Below are 20,330 nucleotides of genomic sequence, written 5' to 3'. Positions count from 1 at the left end.
CGCTTCTGGGTGGGTGATCCCCAGCCCCGAGCCATGCAGGCAGAGTCTGCTGCAGGGAGGGTGCTCACCTTCCCTGGGGAAGCAGGGGCTGGCACCAGGCTCCTCCGGAGTGCAGTGGCATCAGAGGATGACAGCTGCCTGGCCACAAGATTGGCCCGGGGCCTTTGTCCCAGGGCTGAGAGGACCCCAGGGGCAGGAGACCCCCAAGATTTTGCTGAGGGTCAGAGGAAGCCTTGAGGGCCAGTGTGAGCCCAGCCCAGGAGTGGAGCCACACTGCTGCTGCTGGAGTTGGTGTCTGCTCTCTTCCCAGGTGCTGCTGGACCTCACCAACTCTGAGAACACAGCTGTGCAGGAGAGGGCCCTAGGCAGGATCCAAAGGCTGAGCCGTTCACTGGTCAACTTTTCTATAAAGGATGTAAGGACCCTGCACCCTCCAGCCAGGCCATGCCCTGCTCCCTGCAGCTCTCCTTGCAGGGCTGCTGCCCAGCTGGCTGCTCCTGGATCCAGCCCTGGGCACACCTTGGGGGCAGGGTTCTGGCGCCAGCCGCCTGCCTCAGCCCTTCTGCTGTTCTGCCTCCCTCACCCAGGCCCAGCGAGGTGAGATCATAGAAACCCAGATCCCCATCCTGGGACAGCTGCTGGTGCGTCTCCTCCGTTTCCAGCTCTCCAAGGGAAAGACTAGATACTCAGCTTTGAAGGCTTTTTATAACATCTGTGATTTCATTGGCATGGAAAAAAGTAAGAGCTATTGAGGAGGGCTTCATCACTCCTCAGACATATTCCCAATGGCTCTGCTTCTCTTCCTGACTGCCTTTGCCCCTCCAGCTGCTTCCTGGAGCACCCCAGCTCTCAATTACTGCAGCAGCCAAGTGCTTTCCATGTGTTCACACCCTGTTCTCTGCTGCTCACCCTCCCTGCTTCTTTCCCCACCCTGAATTCCACTGGGTTGGGGACTTCCCAAGCCAAAACTGTCATTGATCACTATTACCATGGATGCCCCCCACAAAATCTCCTTGCCCACACCATCCTGCTCCCTCACAGCAGATCTTGGGATGGTTTGGGAAGCAAAAGCTGCTGACTGATTGGTTCTCCTGCACTTCCCCCACCCTTTAGGGAGGATGTCAGATTCTACTGATAGAGGACACCTGCAAGTACCTTTCACTCTCTTGCAGTGGTACCGCTTTGTCAGTGCCCAGATCAAGGTAATGAGTTCCCCCCTGGATGGGACTCTGCTCCAGGACATCAACAGGGGCCTTGTGCATGCAAAGGGACCCTAAATAAATGGGGATGTCCCTGGTGAGAGGGTTCCTGCTGTTGCTGAGCAGGGACGCTCTGGTGTCCCAGCACAGCTCCAACCCTCCTGGAGACAAGATTCTCTGGAGGGCCGTCATCCCATGCCTGTGAGCCCTCCTCATCCTCCCCTGTGCAGGAACTGCAGCCAGTGCTGCCAGCTTTCCTGTGGACACTGTCAGCAGCACCGCCAGGGCTTCTTTTTGCTGCCCAGCCAAGTGGCACCATCGGGGCACTCGGTGTGACAGGCCTTTGCTCCCTTCCTTCCTGCCACAGGCCTTGGAAACATACTTCACACCTTGGGAGAAGACAGACATCGTCCTTTCGGCCATTGAGGCCATGAGGGACTCCAAAGCCTTTGACCATCAGGCAGCAAGGAATTTCCTGGACATGGCCATGAGTTCCCCTGAACTGTGGCTGACGGATGTAAGTGCCTGGATTGCCCTGCCCTTCACTCTGTCAGGCCATGTCCCTCCTGCCTCCCTCCATCGCAAATCCAGGAGTCTCATGCCCCTGAAGCCACAGCTGCAGGCAGCTGAGAGGGCTGGGAAGGGCAGCTGAAGACAAGGCTGTGTCCCCTCCAGGTGCCAAGCATTGTGCGAGGCATCCGTGCATGCCTGGAGCACACCAGCCCAGCGTCAGATGTGCAGAGCCTGCACACCCTGCTTGGTGTGCTGGCTCGTGAGTCCCCCAGTGAACTGCTATGCAGCATGTTGACCTCCGTGGCACCACACGACAGGTATCAGCCCCAGCAGCCCCGAGGGAAAGGGGAGAGACCCCGAAATGTGGCCTGGCTGTGCGCACCTGGGCACAGGGCCATGGCTGAGGCAGCCCTGCTGATGCAGCACTGTGTTTGCAGCACCTCCCTGGCCATGTGGGACGTGATGTATTCTCAAAACAACATCAGGTCCAAGTTCTGGACGGAGCTGCAGGGAAGCATTCACTCCCAGGAGCAGCAGGACTGCGAGCTGTTCAGCCCCACTGTGCTGTATGCCATCAGAGTTTATAAGGTGGTAAGTGACCTGCCCTGGCTCACCTTGGGGACAGGAGACACTCGTCACACGTGTCCTGCCTCCTCTGTGCCAGCTCTTGCTCTCCAGTCACACCTCAGAGACTGCCAGTGCTCAGAGGCCAGGAGGAGCCTGCAAAGACCCCATGGGGTGCATGGACAGGGCTGTCCACAGGATGGGCACCTGGCCCCAGCTCCCTCACCTGGAGCTGCCTGAGGGGAGCAGGAGCCCCACAGCTCTGCCAGCCGCTCACCACCACCACCTTTGTTTCAGATGCTGGACCCCATCGACACCGAAATCCTTGAACTACTCCAGGAGAACCGGATGAGCCCAAAGCTGGAATGTCTCTCACTGCTACTTGCGGGTCTCAGCACCACCTTGGAGAGTCCTGAGAAGGTGAGCAAGGCATTGAGCTGAGCCACACTGGCCAGAGACGTGGCTTGGCCTCAGCTGGGCATCAGGAGTGGGGTGGCGGTTCCCAACACCCTCCCTGCCGTGGACAGGGCTGGTGGGTGCCCAGGAGCTCTCCAGGCCTGTAGGGTTACCAATCCATTGTCGTGATCAGCAAAGGGGGAACGATCTAGCTGAGGACTGGGAGTTTTTGCTCTCCTGCCCTCCTCTCCCTGCTCTCCCCGCTCTCCCCTTCCCTGCTCCCCACATACATGCTGCCAGGTGGCCTTTGACTGCCTCATCAAGAGGAAACTCTGTGCTTCATCCAGGCAAGAAGACTTCAGTTCCTGCTGCCAGATGTTGTGGAGCACCTGCAGCACCCTGACAAAGCCATCAGGATGAAGGCCCTGCGGGTGTTCCAAAATGTGGTGCATCACACAGAGAGCAAGGAGGCCAGCAGCATCGCTGTGCGGCTCTCAGAGCGGCTCCTGCCGCTCTTTGATGATGTATGGGCACTCAAACCACCATCTTCTGCCCTCCTCCAGCCCTTGAGGGATGTTTTCTGCCTCTGAGAAACCTGTGCTGGACTTCTTGCTCATCGTGTCCTCCCCTCCCTCCCAGGAGTGCAGTGAGCTGCAAGAGTGTTCCATCCACCTCTTCGAACACCTGCTGGAGTCTCTGGTAGGCAGGGACAAGAAGAGAATGAAGAAGAAAGCACGGAGGGGACTGGTGCCGCTGCTGCTCCACATGAATGAGCAGACCCAGAGTGTGGCCCAGGTGAGGGGCTCAAAGCTGGGCAGCGGTGACCCCATGGGGGTGGTCTTGGTGTTGTGGGCAAGGGCTGCTGGCCCACACTTGCCCTACCTGGCCCAGCAGCCTGTGCCCAGGCCTGAAGGCACCAAAAGGCTTCCCAGATTTCCCTGCAGGGCTTTGAGACCCTGCCCTTGCCCACCAGGGCCGTGCCCAAGAGTCTCCTAGGTGTTCTCGCCAGGATACATCCCAGGTCCTGAAGGCAGGATGAGCCCAGGCCTCGGACCCCTGCCCACCTGGACCTGAGGCGGTCCTGGCTGTGGGATGCCTACCAGGGTCTCTGGGACTGCAGCCTGGCCAAAAGGAGGGGGACTTCAGATGCCCTTCCCCAGCTCTGGGGCCATGTCCCATTGTCTGCTGCTCGGCAGGTCTCCAGGAAAGCCCTCCTTGCCGTGGCTGGGATCCTGCAGTGGGGAGAGCTCAAGAAGCCGATCCAAGCACAGCACTTGTGGGAGATCGCAGAGCGCCTGGTGAGAATAACCTTGGAACCCCAGGCTCCCCTGCCTGCAGCCGGCCCCAAGAGCTCCTCTCTGGGCACCTCCTCTCTTCCCAAGGGTTCTGAGGGAGTCCTCAGCACACCTGGCTCCTGGCAGATGCACAGAGGCATCTCAGGGCCCTCAGAGGCCACTCTGCCTATGGCTGTTCTCTTCCCATGGAAGATGGGAATATCCTGGGCGGGAAGGGGAGCACCAGGAAGGGGGACTGCTCTGGCCAGCTGGGGAGGGCCCATGTCAGCCCCGTGCCCTTGTGCTCTCTGCAGCTGGCAAAGGACAGGAGCAGGGCGGAAGAGTACCTGCAGCAGAGCCTGCCGTACCTGAAGGACCCTCAGGCCACCATGCGAGAGGCGGCCATCAGGTTCATCGGTGAGCCCCAGGGTCCCTGTCTGGGCAGCCCAGCCCCCAGCCCTCAGCCCTGGGCAGGCCTCCCTCTGCCACCCCTGCCCATGCAGGTGGGCTTGGTGGCTGCCTCACTCAGTGCCATCCCCTGGCCTACCGGTGCTTCCTGGATGGCTGGTCCCTGGTGAGGGGGAGAGCAGGGCCGGGGACGAAGGGCATGGCAGAGCTCTCTGCCCAGGACTGGCCGTGCGGCAGCTGCGGGACCAGAGCAAGGAGACACTGGATGAGATCGAGAGGGGTGAGTGGGGCCAATGGGCTGGGAGGAAGCAGGAGGGGGTCTCTGCAGACACGGGGGTTCATCTCTGCTCTTTTGTTTGGTCACAGCCTTTCTGGCTGTGGCCATGGTGGACCCCGAGCGCTCCATCCGGTGCCTGGCAGACCAGACCGTCCTGGTGCTGAGGGTTCTCAGTCTGCAGTGAAGACCCAGAGGGATCCTGCGAGTGCTGTGCTGCCACTGAGCCTGGCACACAGGTCACTTTCCTTGAGGACCCAGGGAATTAGATTAGATTAGATTAGATTTATAGTGAATTTAATAAAATTGTTGTAAATACGTGATTGAATAAGGCCAGGCCTGGCAGTGCCTTGGGCATGCTGAGCAGCCCGCTCCTTCCCGGTCTTCCCCCTCCATTCCTCCAGTCCCTGGCTGCTTGGACACTGACTCCTCACTGAGCTCCTCATGAGCTGGAGATCTGCATAGCATCAGATTTGGAGTGCAGGGTGCTGAGATTTCTAACCCAAAATATACCTGCATCACCTTCAGTAAGGACCTGCTTCTCTTTGGACCACATGTTGGGTAGTGCTCAGGTCTGTGGATCCTGTCCATTCAAGCAACATGAAACCAGCCTTGGTTTGGGGCAGTGAGGTTCCTCCAGGACCGAGGAGGCATTTGAGGGAGACATGATTCCTCTCCCTGTGCTCAGCCACGCATCCCTGGGGCTCACCAGGTTCATGCTCTCCTCTCTGCAGTCATGAACACAAAAAGCCTTTGGGCTGCTGCCAGAACAAGTCCCCAAGAACTCTGCCTTAGCCCACTCCTCTTACTTACAGAAGTTTCTGCCACAGAATTGCCTTCCCAAAACCTCCTGCCTGCCCATCAGACATTAAACTCAGATGATCTCTACCCAGGGCAAACCGAGAAGCTCAGGCTGGAAAGCAGGAGGTACAGAAGAGGATGCAGGTAGAAGGCCGAATCAATGACTTTAAGAGGAAAACTACAATCACACCCCATGCTGTCACCAAAAAAAAGCTGTATCCCAGATAACAGAGCAGAGAATCACACTTTTTTTCCACCAGACAATGACTTAAACTGATCTAGTATAGGAAGTCATCTTGACTAATCCTTATTTTATAGAATCTAATGGCCATCGCTTAGCTGTGATCATACTTTACCCAGTGTGTGAAAGAGACACAGGTCGAGTTAGGGTGGATAAAAAGGCAAGTGAGAGATTAGCTGCTTTACAGCTGTTGAAAATGAGGCAGGGAAGAGGGTGAAGGGGAATAAACCCACCCTGATTGAGCAAGGCAGCTCCTTAGCACATCACAAGCTGCATGAATAGATCCTGAGCACTGCAGAGATCTTCGCTCTGTACTGGTTTTTAAAGATTACTCTTCCTGTAATCTGCCTTTTAGATGGCCCATGACAAAAGGCCTCTGATTAAGCACTTCTTTTGCTTTGTTACACTTCTGGGTGAAATTGATGCTCCTGAAAATAAAATAACTGAATAAAAATGAAAAGAGACAGGACTGGTTGCAGGCTCACAGTGCTGGAGGCTCCTCAGTGTCTGGTCCAAAGCTGCTGGAATTTTAGCCATAACTCATTCTGGGTCCAATGCAACATTTTACTCAACCAGAAATAAATAATTTAATTTAAGGTTTTGGGCAACTTATTGTAGCTCTATGAAACATTCATATAAAAAACCCACTTAGATTACTTTTTTCCTACTTTGAGGAAAACTTTTTAAGTACTTTAAAACAGAACCCATTCACCAAAACAGACAAAGCTGCAAAATTATTTGGCTAACTCATGCCTGCAATTCAATAAAATGCTTATGAGCTACTCCATACAGCTTTACTATCAAAGGAAAGTAAGCTTCTCATTTAAGTTTCTTTTTCCAGTGGGATTTTACAGAGCTTAGAAGAGACTTTTTTTTTCTAATTTTCTTTAAAAATGATCCAAGAATTATCTTTATAAGGGTCGTGGTGGCTGCAGGGGGAACAAGCAAATTAAACTTACTAAAACCAAAACCAACAAACACAGCAACGTTTCCCCAACGCTTTCCCTGCACTTGGGGAAAGGAAAGATCAAATTGAACACCACAGTGCACAGAGCCCATCTCCTCTCCCTTCAGCAATCCAAGTGCTCGTTTTTCCATCAGTGAGGACATGCTTCCCAGCCATCACAGCCTGTACTGATCCACAGCCGTTTAGCAATCCAGGCTGCACACACAGCTTCAGCTCAAAGCTCTGAGTTTTTGCTTTCCCTTAGGACAAGTGAAATGCTGCATTACACAAATGTAGTACAAGCAAGCGGCATCTCTGCTGAACGGCGTGGACGATGCTTGCAGGGCACACGCATGGCTGGAAAGTTAGGCCCTGAAGCAATGAAGTGACAAAGTGAGGAAGGATAGGGAGAGGAACTCCTCTTTCCTCCATGATGGCCATTGTGCTCTGGTAGGGAGGAGAGGCATTTTTTAACTCATGGAATATAAACTGCCTATAAAATAGTGTTGCTAAAGGGTGGAAGATAACGTGTCTGAACATCTCTCAGAACTCTGCTTTTGGGAGGGCTTGTTGGCACGGTGGCAGTGGAGGGGACGGAGTAGAGGGAGTTCAGTCCCAGAAAGCACATCTGCAGTGCCAGGCACAGACACCTGAGCCAGCAAGGGGGTCAATGTCCCCATGGCTTGTCAAGATAAAATCCTCAGCTTGGTAAGCAAGGCAATGCTGCTCACGTACAGCTGAATGAGTTAGTCTTTCTAACTCCTTCCCTCTAAAAAAGTGATTCCACAGGTCCCAAGTCACGAAGCAGAGGTAACCTGGATTGCAGGGTACTGCTGGTACAACTGCACATGAGGTAAATCCTCTTTAGAGGTCTTTTGCTGCCTGGGAGAATTGGTTCTCCTTCATCTCAGAGGGAATTTTTTACAAGTCCTGGATCCATTAGCAGTCCAAACACACATCTGGTTTTTTTCGCTCCACCCAGTTCTCATCCAGGGAACTGAACAAAAATTTTGATTAATGAAGAGTTCAAAGTCTGGATTAGCCATTTGTTCCAACTGGTTCCTGAATTAAGCAGCCAGACTGGGAAGTCAGAAGCATCTCCATGAGCAACTGGCCAAGACCCTGTACCTGTAAATCTGACGGGCTGAATTCTGTTCTTCTTTGCTCGCCTGCATACACACCTGAAAAGGTCAGGGAAATCACTTCATCCTGACAACTGGAGCAGCAGGCAAAAGCAGAGACACCTGAAAGACCCCTGTGTTTTTCAAGTTTATACATTGCTGTTCCAAGGGAGAAGTGTATTTCTTCTCAGCCCCAGAGACCTGAAGATTCAACAATGTCCATACAGATGTCAGAACAAACCTCTCCTTCCTATCTCCTTGAACAAACCTCTCCTTCCTATCTCCTTGAGATCTCAAACAGCTGCTTCAATATTCCTTTAAACAAAAGGGCAGTTGGTGTTCCAGATGTTTTACTTGCAACTGAATGATTTTTTTTGTCCCTTCAGCATCCATCACCATGCTTCTTTTTGCAATTCTGTTACCTAATTTGCAAGAGCAAATTGCATAAGTACAACATTTTGCCTTTCACCTCTGCCCCATTACTCATTAGATGTACAATTTTCAAAGTAGATATCCCAGGGACAGAAGCAGGAGGTAGCTGAAGATTTTGCTTTTGGGGGCAGGCTCTGCTGATAATTCTTGAATTGGGGGAGATTATTAAAGCAGTAGGAAACCTGAAGTTTTAATGATTCAACTCCTTTCCTATCAGCCCTTGAACAAACAGTGAAAGAGAGCCATTATTTGCCCTGAGAAGAAGACAATTAGATAAAGCAGGATGCACGAGTGTTTGATAAACTCTTCCCTCAACTCTTCCCTTGATGATTGTTCCAAAATGTGCATATAAGCTTGGTGTTCCCACCAAAAAGAAGCATTTCCAAGGGTCCCTATCAGAACAGGGGAGAAGGAAGGTGGGAGGCAAGAACAAGGAGTTGAGTTGTCCAAACTGAGCCTGCAGAGCCACACGTTATGTGCTACCCCCTTTCAAGATGTCCAAGTTCTGCTTGCCCTGGGATGCTGTGCCACAAAACTTCAGATGTAGCTGTCGCCAGAGCCCTGAGCTGGAGCATCACAGCCCCTTGATCCCAGCTCCACTGCAGTAAATGTTTGGGGAGGGCTGACTCCTTGCTCCTTCCAATGCACAAATATCCCCGGCCACACCTCTGGGAAGAGAGGAAATTGTCAGCCAAGCAAATTGCTTTTTGGATTGTTTTTTGTCCCATTGTGAGAGCTTCACTTTAGGAGCTACCATGGGAAGGGGTGACATGATCAGGTGAAAACCCAACATCCCAGACGTTGCTGCAGGGGCACAATATATATTAATAAACTAATTCCTTGCAGCTGAGGCAGATGCACGGAGCAGCCACTGATTCTTCAGAAGACTATAGATTTTTGATGAAGCAGTGTGGAGAAAAAGACTTATTTTATACCTAAATAATAAAAATAATAAAGGGAGTCAAATAAATAAATAAATTCTGCTTGATAAATGCATTATTAGCTGTAGTAGGAGCAATTACTAGAAGAATGGGAAGTGACAGCTGCACGTCCCAGATAGCCAAAGCACAAAAGGGGAATTTTAGACAAATGTCCTTCAGATAATGGATTTGTTTCTCATCTACTTTGGGGAGGGAGGTGGGAGATATGGGAAGTGTTAACAGGCTGTGCCTCACATAGGGAGCAGAGATGCTGCAGGAATAATTTAGCTTATTTTTTTCTTTGCTGGTGCATCTGACTTCATATTTATTTAAAGCAATGTGGGTTTCTCCATCCTCACCCTCCTTGCCCAGAGCTATTCCCAGAAAGAGAAGGAAAAGAGGGTCCTGCGACTACCTTCCCTATAAGCATGTGGAAGCTCAGATTAATAAGAAAGTGAAGTGACCTCTGGGAATGGGATCACTGGCTCTGGGAGTGTCCATGCTGGGGGGGCAATGGAACCTTGATGGCAGCAGCCCAACAGAAACAATCCAGAGACTATTCCTAGGAGGCCACTTCCTCCAGATACCTCAGGGACTCCCAGAAGTAAGGTCTGCCCATGGGTATCCATTCACCAGGCTCTTTGCCTTGCCTGGTCAGCCATCCCAGCACATGAAATCCTCTCTCCCCTTAGCATAGTCTGAGTCTATTGCCCAGAGGAATACATCTCAACACAGCAGCTCAACAGCCCTGGTGAGCCAAACCAGCATCTTTTCCACTGCCACCCCTTCAATATTTGTGAGCCCTGTGTCGCCTGACCTCAAGTCTGTGTATCCCCTCTGCTGACTGGTGCTTGGCTGGGCCATGGAGGAGAAGCAACTTGATGGGGCCATAGGGGATCATTCTGCTCCAGACCTTGTGCCAGATATCCAATGTATGGTTGCTGGGATCTTGCTATAATATCTTGCCTCAATGCTTTTCCTAATAAGGATGAACAGTGAAAAAAGTAAAGCAAGTGCCCCCACCTTTCTTCTACTGACCAGCTCTGTCCATGCCCCTAAGACTGGTATTTGGAGCCACACCTGTTGCCCTTTTCATGTGAAGCACACATCTTTTGCTGCTTCAACCCGCAGCACTTTTTCAGCTGCACAGTAATGAAAGCTTTTGGCCTTTTCAGGAGCATGGGAAGGCATAGGTGATGGAAGGTGGAGGGAGAATGGCTCCCCTGGATAGCAGTGCGTTCCATAATAACAGTGTGAGAACCAGTTGCAATTTGCTGGGGATGATGACGCTGAGGTCAAACAAGCTGTATTGTAATTTACATCCAGGAAAATGTAACCAGACATGACCAGACAATGAAGGATCACTCTTTCAGTTATTATGAACAAAGAACATGCAGCAGGAAATCATAGAGGCCTCTCTACAAGACCCCTTTGCCTTCAGCTTAGCTCCATCCCAGCATAATTGCACTCACCGGTTTGCATTAGTATTTTCTCCTGCCTCTCCCGTGTCCTCTTCTCCCTGTGTGTCATTCAGAGACATTAGCAAAGATTGCACAGCCCTACTAGAGATCCCCCAAAGGCATACACAAACTTTCCTCACAAAATATGATCAGTCCAGCCTGAGGCAACACCCAGGAGGGAAAATTTCAGCCTGAGTGCTTACAATTTGGGAAAGGTGCAACAGAAAGTGGCATCTAATAATAGGAAATGTGAGGCAGCCCTAATAGAAAGCACCTTACAGGTCTGTGCTCTGCATATAATGTCTTGTCTCCAAGTTAATTGCTCATCAGTTCGGTACATAAACAAAGACTGATGCTGTGACTGTGCAAGTGGCAGGGCTCATTCCACCATGAGTTTCTTGCTGCTAAAAACAGGCTCTCCCTCTGTGCTGTCCCCTGCCTGCCCATGATGGAGTGTCTGGGAGAACAACTCCCCCCAAAACCAGCTGGCCTTCCTGGACCTAAGGGGCTGAGGGTGTGTCACCCTGCAATGGCTGTGCTCTCTCCTGTCAACAGATGTGTCCAGCTGGAGCAGGGTTACCGCAGTATCTCCTCATCTCAAATGCAATCCCTTCCCCAGCCCTGGGAAGGCTTACAGGCAGATCTTTGGAAATTGCAGCTCATGGCTGGTGTTTTGAAAGCCTGCCAGATTTGCTTTTGTAAAAACAGGCACCTGCAGGCCCTGGGACAGCAGGACTGGCTCTGCTGATGCAGAGTTATTAGAGCAAAGTCTGAGGCTGAGAACAGAGAGCATCCTGCGGTTAGGGTATTCCCAGAGGACTGGAGACAAACCCAGCAGTGTCTCTGCTGAGGTGTAGGAATATGCATAGGTCTGAAGCTGGAGGTCTGAAGGAATCTGAGGGAAGCAATCTTATCAGGTGGGATGGGTAAGGGTTGGAGGACAATAAAACAGGATCGTGAGGGAGTCACAGAAATGACAGGTTAGCCACAGACAGACTCGGTTATTCTTTTCTTACAGGGATCTAGATTCATCCCACATGAACACAGGTAGGGCAAGTTAATTGTACCCAATCGTCTGAAGGTGTCACCTGGAAATACACTGGCACAAACAGGTGAGAACTCAGATCATATTTATATACCACTGAAAAAAGAGGAGAGAGGAATCCTGTACACGACATCATGATTTGTTTTGTTGGATTTTGCTTCTCCATCCCTTTTGCCATTCCTGTGTGCACAGGACTCTGCTTCTGCTTACTGCTCTCAAAATGTTACCACAGTTCCTGCTCTGGTTCTTCACTGCCATCATTCCCCTCTGAGCCTGGAAAGGGAAGGGGAGAGAAGGGGAAGCAGTATTATTGTTTTGTGAGATGGATAGTGGCTCCATGGTCCTTCACATCCAGGAGAGGTCAGTCCACACCACCAAGTGAAGCATCACTTCTTAAACATCCCTTACTGTCTCAGGAGCGGCTGTTCCTATGGTGGCAGCTGAAGCTCCTGCATGGTTGTGACACAGGTAGAAATGAGATTGCTTCTCTCCCAGGTAGTGCCAAATTTAGCCTTTTCCCACTCCTGTGCACAAGCAATGGGAAAGGGCAGCTCAGTCCCAGGGCTCAGTGCAGACTTGCAGGGATAGATGCATGAAGGAGGGAGTGCTGCAGGGACCAGAATTAATGCCTACACCACCCAAAAAGTTATCGATCTCTGGATCTGGATCCAGAGATCCAAACCATCGTATCCATGATCCATGGGTACCCTTGGGTACCATGGTATCTCATGGGGCATTATTTTCAGAGCTATTTTCTCCTTTACCCATACTTTTCCTGCACTGAGTGTAAAGACAACAACCTGGGAGCCTGGAAAGGCTGTCTCCACCACATGGAAGACTGCACAGCCATCCTAGGCAGGACAAACATCCCTTCTGCAAGTTTCTGCTTTGTCTTTGGGGTTGCCCAGAATATCTCTGCTGGTTAGAAGGGTGTATACACATATCTAAATATGTGTGCATGGACTGAGTTGGGCATGAGCAGGAGCTCCATGTTCACTACTCAGTAAGGTCAGCATCTCACAACTAATCTGATGGGTCTTTAAGTCTGCACCAAGCCTGTGGCCACCACATGGCATTGAAGACTGAATTTGCATGGCTTGCTAAGCATTGCATTAGCATCCCTGTCTGTCCCTGCTGGGACAGTGATCCTTGGCACTTGGCTTGGCAACGTTTTCTAAGTAGACTTAAGGACTATCTATGAGAAAAGCCCAAAATCTGGTATTCCTGATTGGATGAACAACTGGTCTCACCCGGAATCATACAGCAGGAGGTGTAATGAAGTGTTGGTGTTCGGCAGCAAATAGGTCTAGACAGATCACCAGGCTGTTTCTAAATGGCAGAGAATGAATGGCCAGAGGTGAAAATTGTCTGTTCTCAGGAGTGTGCTGTTTGCAATAGTCTGGCTGCCCAGGAGGATCCTGTAAGTTATCCCATGGCAGTAGATATTCTAATTTGTCTTCAGCTCAGCCTATGAGTCTGTAATCAGTGCTGCTAATCTTTAATAAAAGGGGTTCACAGGAGCCTTTGTTTTTAATGACATGGTGGGTGATAGCTCTTTCTTGTTATAATCCCCTCTCAGAAAGCATCTGATGGGGAAAATGTCTCCCTTGACAGTTTGCTTAAATTTTCATTTGCCAAAACACTGAATAAACTTCTTGTTTGTCTAATGGAACTAGAAGGAATTGTGACACTTTTATTGTTTGTTTACTTCCTCACTGGGGCACCAGCTAAATTGAAGATGTCATCACACAGCAATGAGAATCAAGCTTCTTAATTTAACTGACTGGTTTGCAAACAAGGGTCTCCAAAGCACCTCTGAGCCACACAGACTTTACAGTGACCACGGACTGAAACACACCAGTGAACTACAAGCAGGAGAAGCAATGCAATGGGGAGGTAATCCCAGAAAAGCTGCTTCTTTTACAGGGTATCTCACAGAGGCACTGGTCGGATGGCATCTGTAAAACCAGCAACGGGAAGACAAAGAGAGCAAATTTTCCTACAAATCCTATATAATTAGCAGCTGCTGTGGGATTAATGCTAGCTCTAATTCTGAATGGGTGGAGGGGGGTCTGGATTTCTTGCCTGAATTCCCTCTATTATTCACTCTTTTTATGCCCTTAAAACCAGGAGTAGAATTACTCTCATTTTACACTGCACTAAGCAAGGAGAGAAAGCAGCAGTTGAGATGCAGACAGAGGAGCAGTCCCCCACGGATCGGTGAGATTTTCAGACAGATCAAATGTTGAGCTTCAAGTAATTGGCAGAGATCCTTTAATGTCTGAGTTTAACACTCACCTACTAGAAGAGAACGCAATTAGGCAATGAGATTTGGAAGAGTCTGAAGTGCCAGGTATAATAATTCAGCTCTAGTGCACTGTTCAGAGGAAAGCTGAAGGCTGAGAGCTGTCAATTACACCAGAGGTGAATTAATACAACCAAATTCATGCACTGAAGCGTCTTATTATTGCTATGATCACATTTTATTATGAAGCAGTTTGGGTGAGGTTATATTTTTTTAATTTATTTATCTATGTTAATTTTGTACAGAGGCAAATAAGTTATGAGTTGGGAATTGTATTAATTTCACTGCTTGGAAATATTTTAATAGCCGATTAGGTTGTTTGCTAGTTGATGCTTTTTTTTTCTCTTCTTTCTGCTCATTAGAAAATTAGTCTTTTTTACAAGAAACACCACAGGCAGCAAACCATAACCCCTCCTTGTTTTCATCCCACACAAAATTTACTGGTCACCCCCTAAACTCAGCTTCCTTATCATACATTTCCTTGCCTTCCCTGTGTGCATTTTAAGGGCTTACCTCTCCAGTGCAAACAGAGCCAATTTTACTCGTCCTCCCCAAAGCAAAATACTGCATCTCACAGCAAGCACAAGAGGGCTCAACAATCAGAATCCACAATCAAGGAAAATCATCATAGAATCATAGAATGGTTAGGGTCGGAATGGACTTTAAACATTATTTAGTTTCAACTCCCCCTCCGTAGTCAGGATCACCTTCCACTAGACCAGGTTGCTCAGGGCCTCACCCAGCCCGGCCTTGAACACTTCCAGGGATGAAGAATCATCATTCAGCTACATCCAGCAAATAATGTCACATATGGAGGGCACAGTTACACTGCACCATCCCAGCCTGCTGTCAGCAGCGCTGCTCTTTGCCGACCAGGCAGGCTGGAGGGGAGCCACACAGTTCAGGGCAGATGCTGAAGTGCCTTCTGGTTCTAGGTCATGATATATAACCCAGGCAAAAGTCACTGGTGCCTGGTGCACATTTGGGATTGGTAGGAAGCTGTCTCTTCACAGGACATGGCCTGGAGGACATCAGTGAAGCCGAGAGCCACAGGTGTACACAGATTGGACATGGCACAGGAGACTGCAGGCCCGAGGCTGATGCCACATTCTTACAGTGAACAATGCCCCTGGGGTCTCCAGCCAGCACCTTGTAACTGCACAGACCTGATCTTCCGGGAAGAAGAGAGGAAAAAGCAGAGCTGGGGGAAGAATAAATAAAATCTGTGATCCCTCTTCTTTCCTTACAAAACTATGTGAGATAGAAACAACAATGTACTGGGATGTACATGGGATGGTACTGGGAGTTTGGCCTATCCCATTCAAAGAAATGGAGATGTCTGAATATTTGCCGCTTTTACATTCTAGACATCTCAAACAGTTTAGAGATGTTAATTAGTTTTTCACCTTGAGAGGACAGAGCTCCAGTATTTTCCTTCTCCACACATGTGGCACAGGTGATGTGAGTTTTGTGGTCTGCTAGGTGTTTGTGGTGGAGCAGGAGTGTAGATGCCAACCACAGCCCCTGCCTCTGGCAGGTCGCTCAGTCTCTAGGATGTCTCTGCCTTTCCACAACCTGCTCTGGATGGGAAGAGCCTTTAAGTGCCTCAAAGTCAGGGAAAAGACCACTTCATTGCCTTGGCTGCAGATATATCAGCACAGCCTCAACAACTCTAGCTGCTGCAAGCTCGGAAAGTTAGAGGAATCCTACAGTAACATTTTTCTTTGCCTTAATTACCGAAATAGACAAATGGGAAATTGGCCCATCATGAAGATAAATAGCAATAAAAAAACGCAGTTGAGAAAAGTGTTCCTGCTAAATTGTAATTAACCACCCACCAGCAGCTACCTGACAGAGGTGAGAGGGGAGGCTGCGAGCAGCCCCTCGCATTGGCCGTCAGCACTCCTGCGATGCTCCTCGTTACTGCACCTCTGGGGCACTTATTGCACCATTTTGCTTTCAGTGCAATTATAAAAGGCCACTTACATTTACCACCCCCCCCCTTTGTCTCCCCACCCCAAGATCTCTAATAGTCTAAATTATCAGCAAATTGCCTATTTGATGAGGGCAAGCCATTTTGCATTGAGAGCTGAACTATTTCCCACTTCTGGGGGATAATATTAAGCAAATAACAAGCATCATTCTTTTGACATGTACAATTATTTGGCAAGTGTATGTTTGAATAGCCTGCTCCTTTGTGTGACAGGGTCCGTTCTCCATTAGCATACTTGACAGATGAATATGCTTGGTCCTTGTGGAAAAACCTGGCAGTAACCATGGTGATTGGGAGACAATGTTTTGAGTGAGGGATGTATTATCAATTTCAACTGGAAGTGGAAAAAAAAAAAAGAAGTGTACAACTAACGAGCTGATCTGCAATACAGGAGACATACATTGTTCCCAGGTAATTAAACCCACCTTGGTACTACTTTTAAACTCACATAAATTAGAGTCAGAGGTGTCTACCTGTTTTGCTGGTTCCCAATGGAGGTTTTTCTCCCTGAGTTTTAATTAACTTTCAGTTTGAAGGAACTGAAATGTGGCTCTCTACATGCTCCAAAGTTTTGGGGGCCCCAGGGCAGAGTGGATCACGAGGACACACCCTGTCCCTGGGTGTGTTGGGAAGGAGGTGGGTACCCAGCCTTAACAGTCCCCACCACGTTTTGGGTTACTCTGACTGTCTTTGGAGCTTTCCTTTTAGAGCTGTGGAGAGAGATGTTCCACTCATGTCACTGGTCAGAGCAAGCAGTTCAGCAGGGGCTGTGGAGATCTTTCCTGATCTTCCTGAACCAAAACCAAAATGCAGAGCCTAGTTCCCACCTTGCAGATGTGATTTCATGTCAGGGTAGCTCTGATATTTGTACTGGATCCCAGCTCCTCCTGTGCACACACATTTCCCAGTGGAAGTTCTAGGGAGGGAGGCAGACACTTAGGGTTCCTGGTGCATCTAAAAGACACAGCTCTGGATACAGTACCAGACCATCCCAGGGAGGAGAGGTATCCTTATGCCTACGTTTGGTCAGAGTGGCTGTTCTTGTGCCTCTCCCCCTTGGGAAAGAGACCAAAAAACCCATGCATGGCAGTGCTTTGCCTTGAATCTTGTCCATTTAAATCTTTACAGAATAGATAAAAAGCATCTTCATTTTGTCCTGGTACTTACTTTGCATCAGCTTTGCTGGGAATAGACTGACAAACACCCAGGCAAGGAGGATCAGGACCAGCTTTTCCTTCATGTTATGCTAATAATAAAACCAGCAAACTGAAAGCATTGCCTAGTCCCTCTCCAAAGTCCCTAAATCCCTGTCACATATAACCCCACTTTACGGAAAAAAAAGGCAAATTATAGAAACAAGGTTATTATTAGCAGTTTGATTAGGAACATATTCTCTACAGTCCTTCATTAGAAGGAATGTCCCTGCCTTTTTAGACACAAATTTGCCATCATTTCCCACACACCTGGTGCTCTCTCCCTTTTATTACTGTAAAATATCGACTTGGAAAATGCTGAGTCAGGTGCCTGAGGTCAGAGAAGGCAATTTTTACTGGAGTAATGAAGCCCTCTGCCTTTTAGGACTTCTTTTTTTTTTCCCTTTCCTTGTCTTCTCCTTGTTACTGAATCTATTTTAGGCAAATGTTTGATTTTATTATTTTTTTCCCCCCGCCCCCAGCTTCTGTCCCCATTACTCCCCCTGTTTTGGACTTTGGCAGGTTGAGAGCTACAATTAGAGCCAGTGTTTATGGTGTCAGCCATATGGCTTGCAATGCAAAACACCAGCTGCATGGGAATCTCGGGATGAGCCCTCTCCAAGGTCACCGTGCCCATGGCAGGGTGTGCCTGCCCAGGTGGGACACGCAGCCCTGTCCCCCGTGGGGCTGTGACTGCACAAGTCCCCAGCCAGTGCCTCTGCTGCAGATGGTCCCACAGAGGGGAACGCCGTGTACAGCACCAGAGCTTGGCATGTGGGCGGCTTCTGGCCCCTCTTTGGGAGACCAGCTGCAGATTCCTGCAGCACTGCGGGGCGATTTCTTTCATCACAGCACCTGTGTGGCTCCCAAAGCTTCCAGCCAGCCTTGGTGAGCCTGGCTCTTGGGAGCTGCAAGTGCTTCTGGGAAAGAAGGGAAAATAAGGTAGGAGGCAGACTGAATATGCTCTTATTCAGGAGCATATAGTGTCTTAAATGCAAGGTCTAGGCCAGCAAGGGGACTGAGGTTTCCCTTTTGTAAGAGGGTCTTTTGAAGGGAGTTTGGCTCCCTGAAAGACCAGAGAGCCTGAGTACCACTGATGGAGAGCCACACAGACAGGGGCTCTCAGGGCACGAAGCACCTCGCTCTCCTGAATCAGACAGATGTCTGCCCATTTTTTTTCAGCAGTGACCCTCTCCTTCCCACCCCAAAGATAACTGACAATTTGGCAAAAACTGTGGTTCTTCGCTTGATCCATAGTCTCAGCTGTGCCAGTGACAAACACATGGCAAAAAATCCATTGCTGCAATCACGAATGCATTACACCGATGTCTAAAGAGCAGAGCTTTGTCCCAGATGGTGCAGATTTTTTTTTATGGGACAAAGCTGTTTAAATCACTTATTTTCTGTAGAAACAGTCCTGTAAAAAAACAACCTGTGCATCTTTTGCATCCAGCTGCTCTTCAGGAAACCTAGTGCCAAGCTGACCGAGCTGGGATTTCCTCTGGGTCTCTCGTGACATTAGCAGATATGCTTTTAAAGATGTCACATTCATAAAAGAGCAAGGATGTGACCTGACTGAGGCAGGCCTTTCCCAGGCTGTTTATCACCCCCTGATAAATGAATGAGAGCATTTGATGCTCACAGCCTCTAAATAGACCAGAAAGGCACTCCCTGGGACTGCACCAACTACCCTGCTCTTCTCAGACACCAAAAAACTGCGTGTCCCAGGGACTAACACACAGGCCACTGAGCAGCTCTTCATCCTGAAGGAAGGTGGGGAGCTTTACACATCCCATGGCATGACCTGCCTCTGAAATGGTGCATTTCCAGGATGCTGCTCTCTAACAGTATGTGGCAACACTATGCAGTAATTCAACACAGGGAGGGAGGAAGGCTGCGACAGATACCTCAAACTGCCTGGAGGAATTAGCCCAACACTAACCTTTCCACAGGATACAGCCTCCCAGCCCTCACCAGTCTGACTGTCGTGGCTGATTTAGGACCCAAGGCTCTAATTCTAACCTAAAAATCAGCAAACAAGATCTTGTCTGCCTGTGTTAAAGATTGCCATCCTACCCTAATCTAAACCTATATGAGAAGGGATGGGAGAGGTTTCCCAGCTAAGCACTTAATTCCCCGTGGTGTTATCTACAGTAACATGTTCAGTCCTCATAAGGTGCCCACAAAAAGTAACAGAAAGGGAAAGAAGATGGAACATATTAAATTTCTCAGAACATGTAAAAAGTTTTATGAATATGTGTTCAGATTTCTGAAAGAGAAGAGCCTGAAACTAGAATAGTTTAAGTATGTAATAGAAGTGTTAAGTGGGAGAACAAGAAGAATGAAAATAACTTTGGTTACCTTGTCACAGCCCAATGCCCAGGCACACAGAACAGGCACTGGGTGGCAGCGAAAGGGCAAGGCACACGAGGTGATGGGGAAGAACTTTTTCTGGGAGCAGACCGTATTCCCTCTCATATAGATAGGATGCTTAAAGCATGGACATCTTCCTGTGAGTCTTTCACACTGCCTAATTTAGGTTTTGCACAATGCATTGCTATGCACGTGGCTGCAGAGAGCAATTGAAAACATCTTAATGAGGTACTTGGGCTCCTTACTTAGTCCATGAAGAGAGCTGGTGACTGACAAACTGAGGAAGCCTGGGAGCGATCAGAGCTGCCTGCTCTGTAGAAAACACAAAGCACAGCACAGTATGAACTTTCTCCCTTCAGGCAGGAAATAATTGCCTGCCTTCCCAAACCAGGGCACTCCTGTGCCTACATGTCACTGGATAAAGTTTTCAGCTGAGTAAAGCACAAAATAGGAATTAGCCACCTTCAGGGTTTATCGGTGTGGGATGGAGGGCTTTCAGGTTGCAATTTGGAATGCAAATACAAATACCCCCTCACACTTCGCTAAACCAGCTTCACCACGCAAGGCTCTGAGGAACTGCTTGTTAGAGAGAAAATCCAAATCTGGTGGTGAATTCAAGTTTCAGCAGCCAGAGCTGATTGGGACCTTACTGCTGCCCGCAAACCTGTGCTCTGAGATGGACAAGCCGGGTGGTGAGGGGAAGAAATGACCAAGCTAATCTCCTCCTGTGAGACCCACACCTGGCTGATGTGCTGACCTGGACTGTCCCCAGCAGTGGAGACACACTTTGGGCTTCCTGAAGCTCCCCGCCATGAGGCAGGGGCCACTGGTGTGGTGCCCAGCCAGAGTCATACCCCACATGCAGGCTTTTC

The sequence above is a fragment of the Coloeus monedula genome (genome assembly GCF_965178545.1).
Source record: "Coloeus monedula genome assembly, chromosome: 11".
NCBI classification, from domain to species: Eukaryota; Metazoa; Chordata; class Aves; order Passeriformes; family Corvidae; genus Coloeus; species Coloeus monedula.
The sequence above is the reverse complement of the archived record's forward strand: the minus strand, read 5'-3'. Positions refer to the sequence as shown.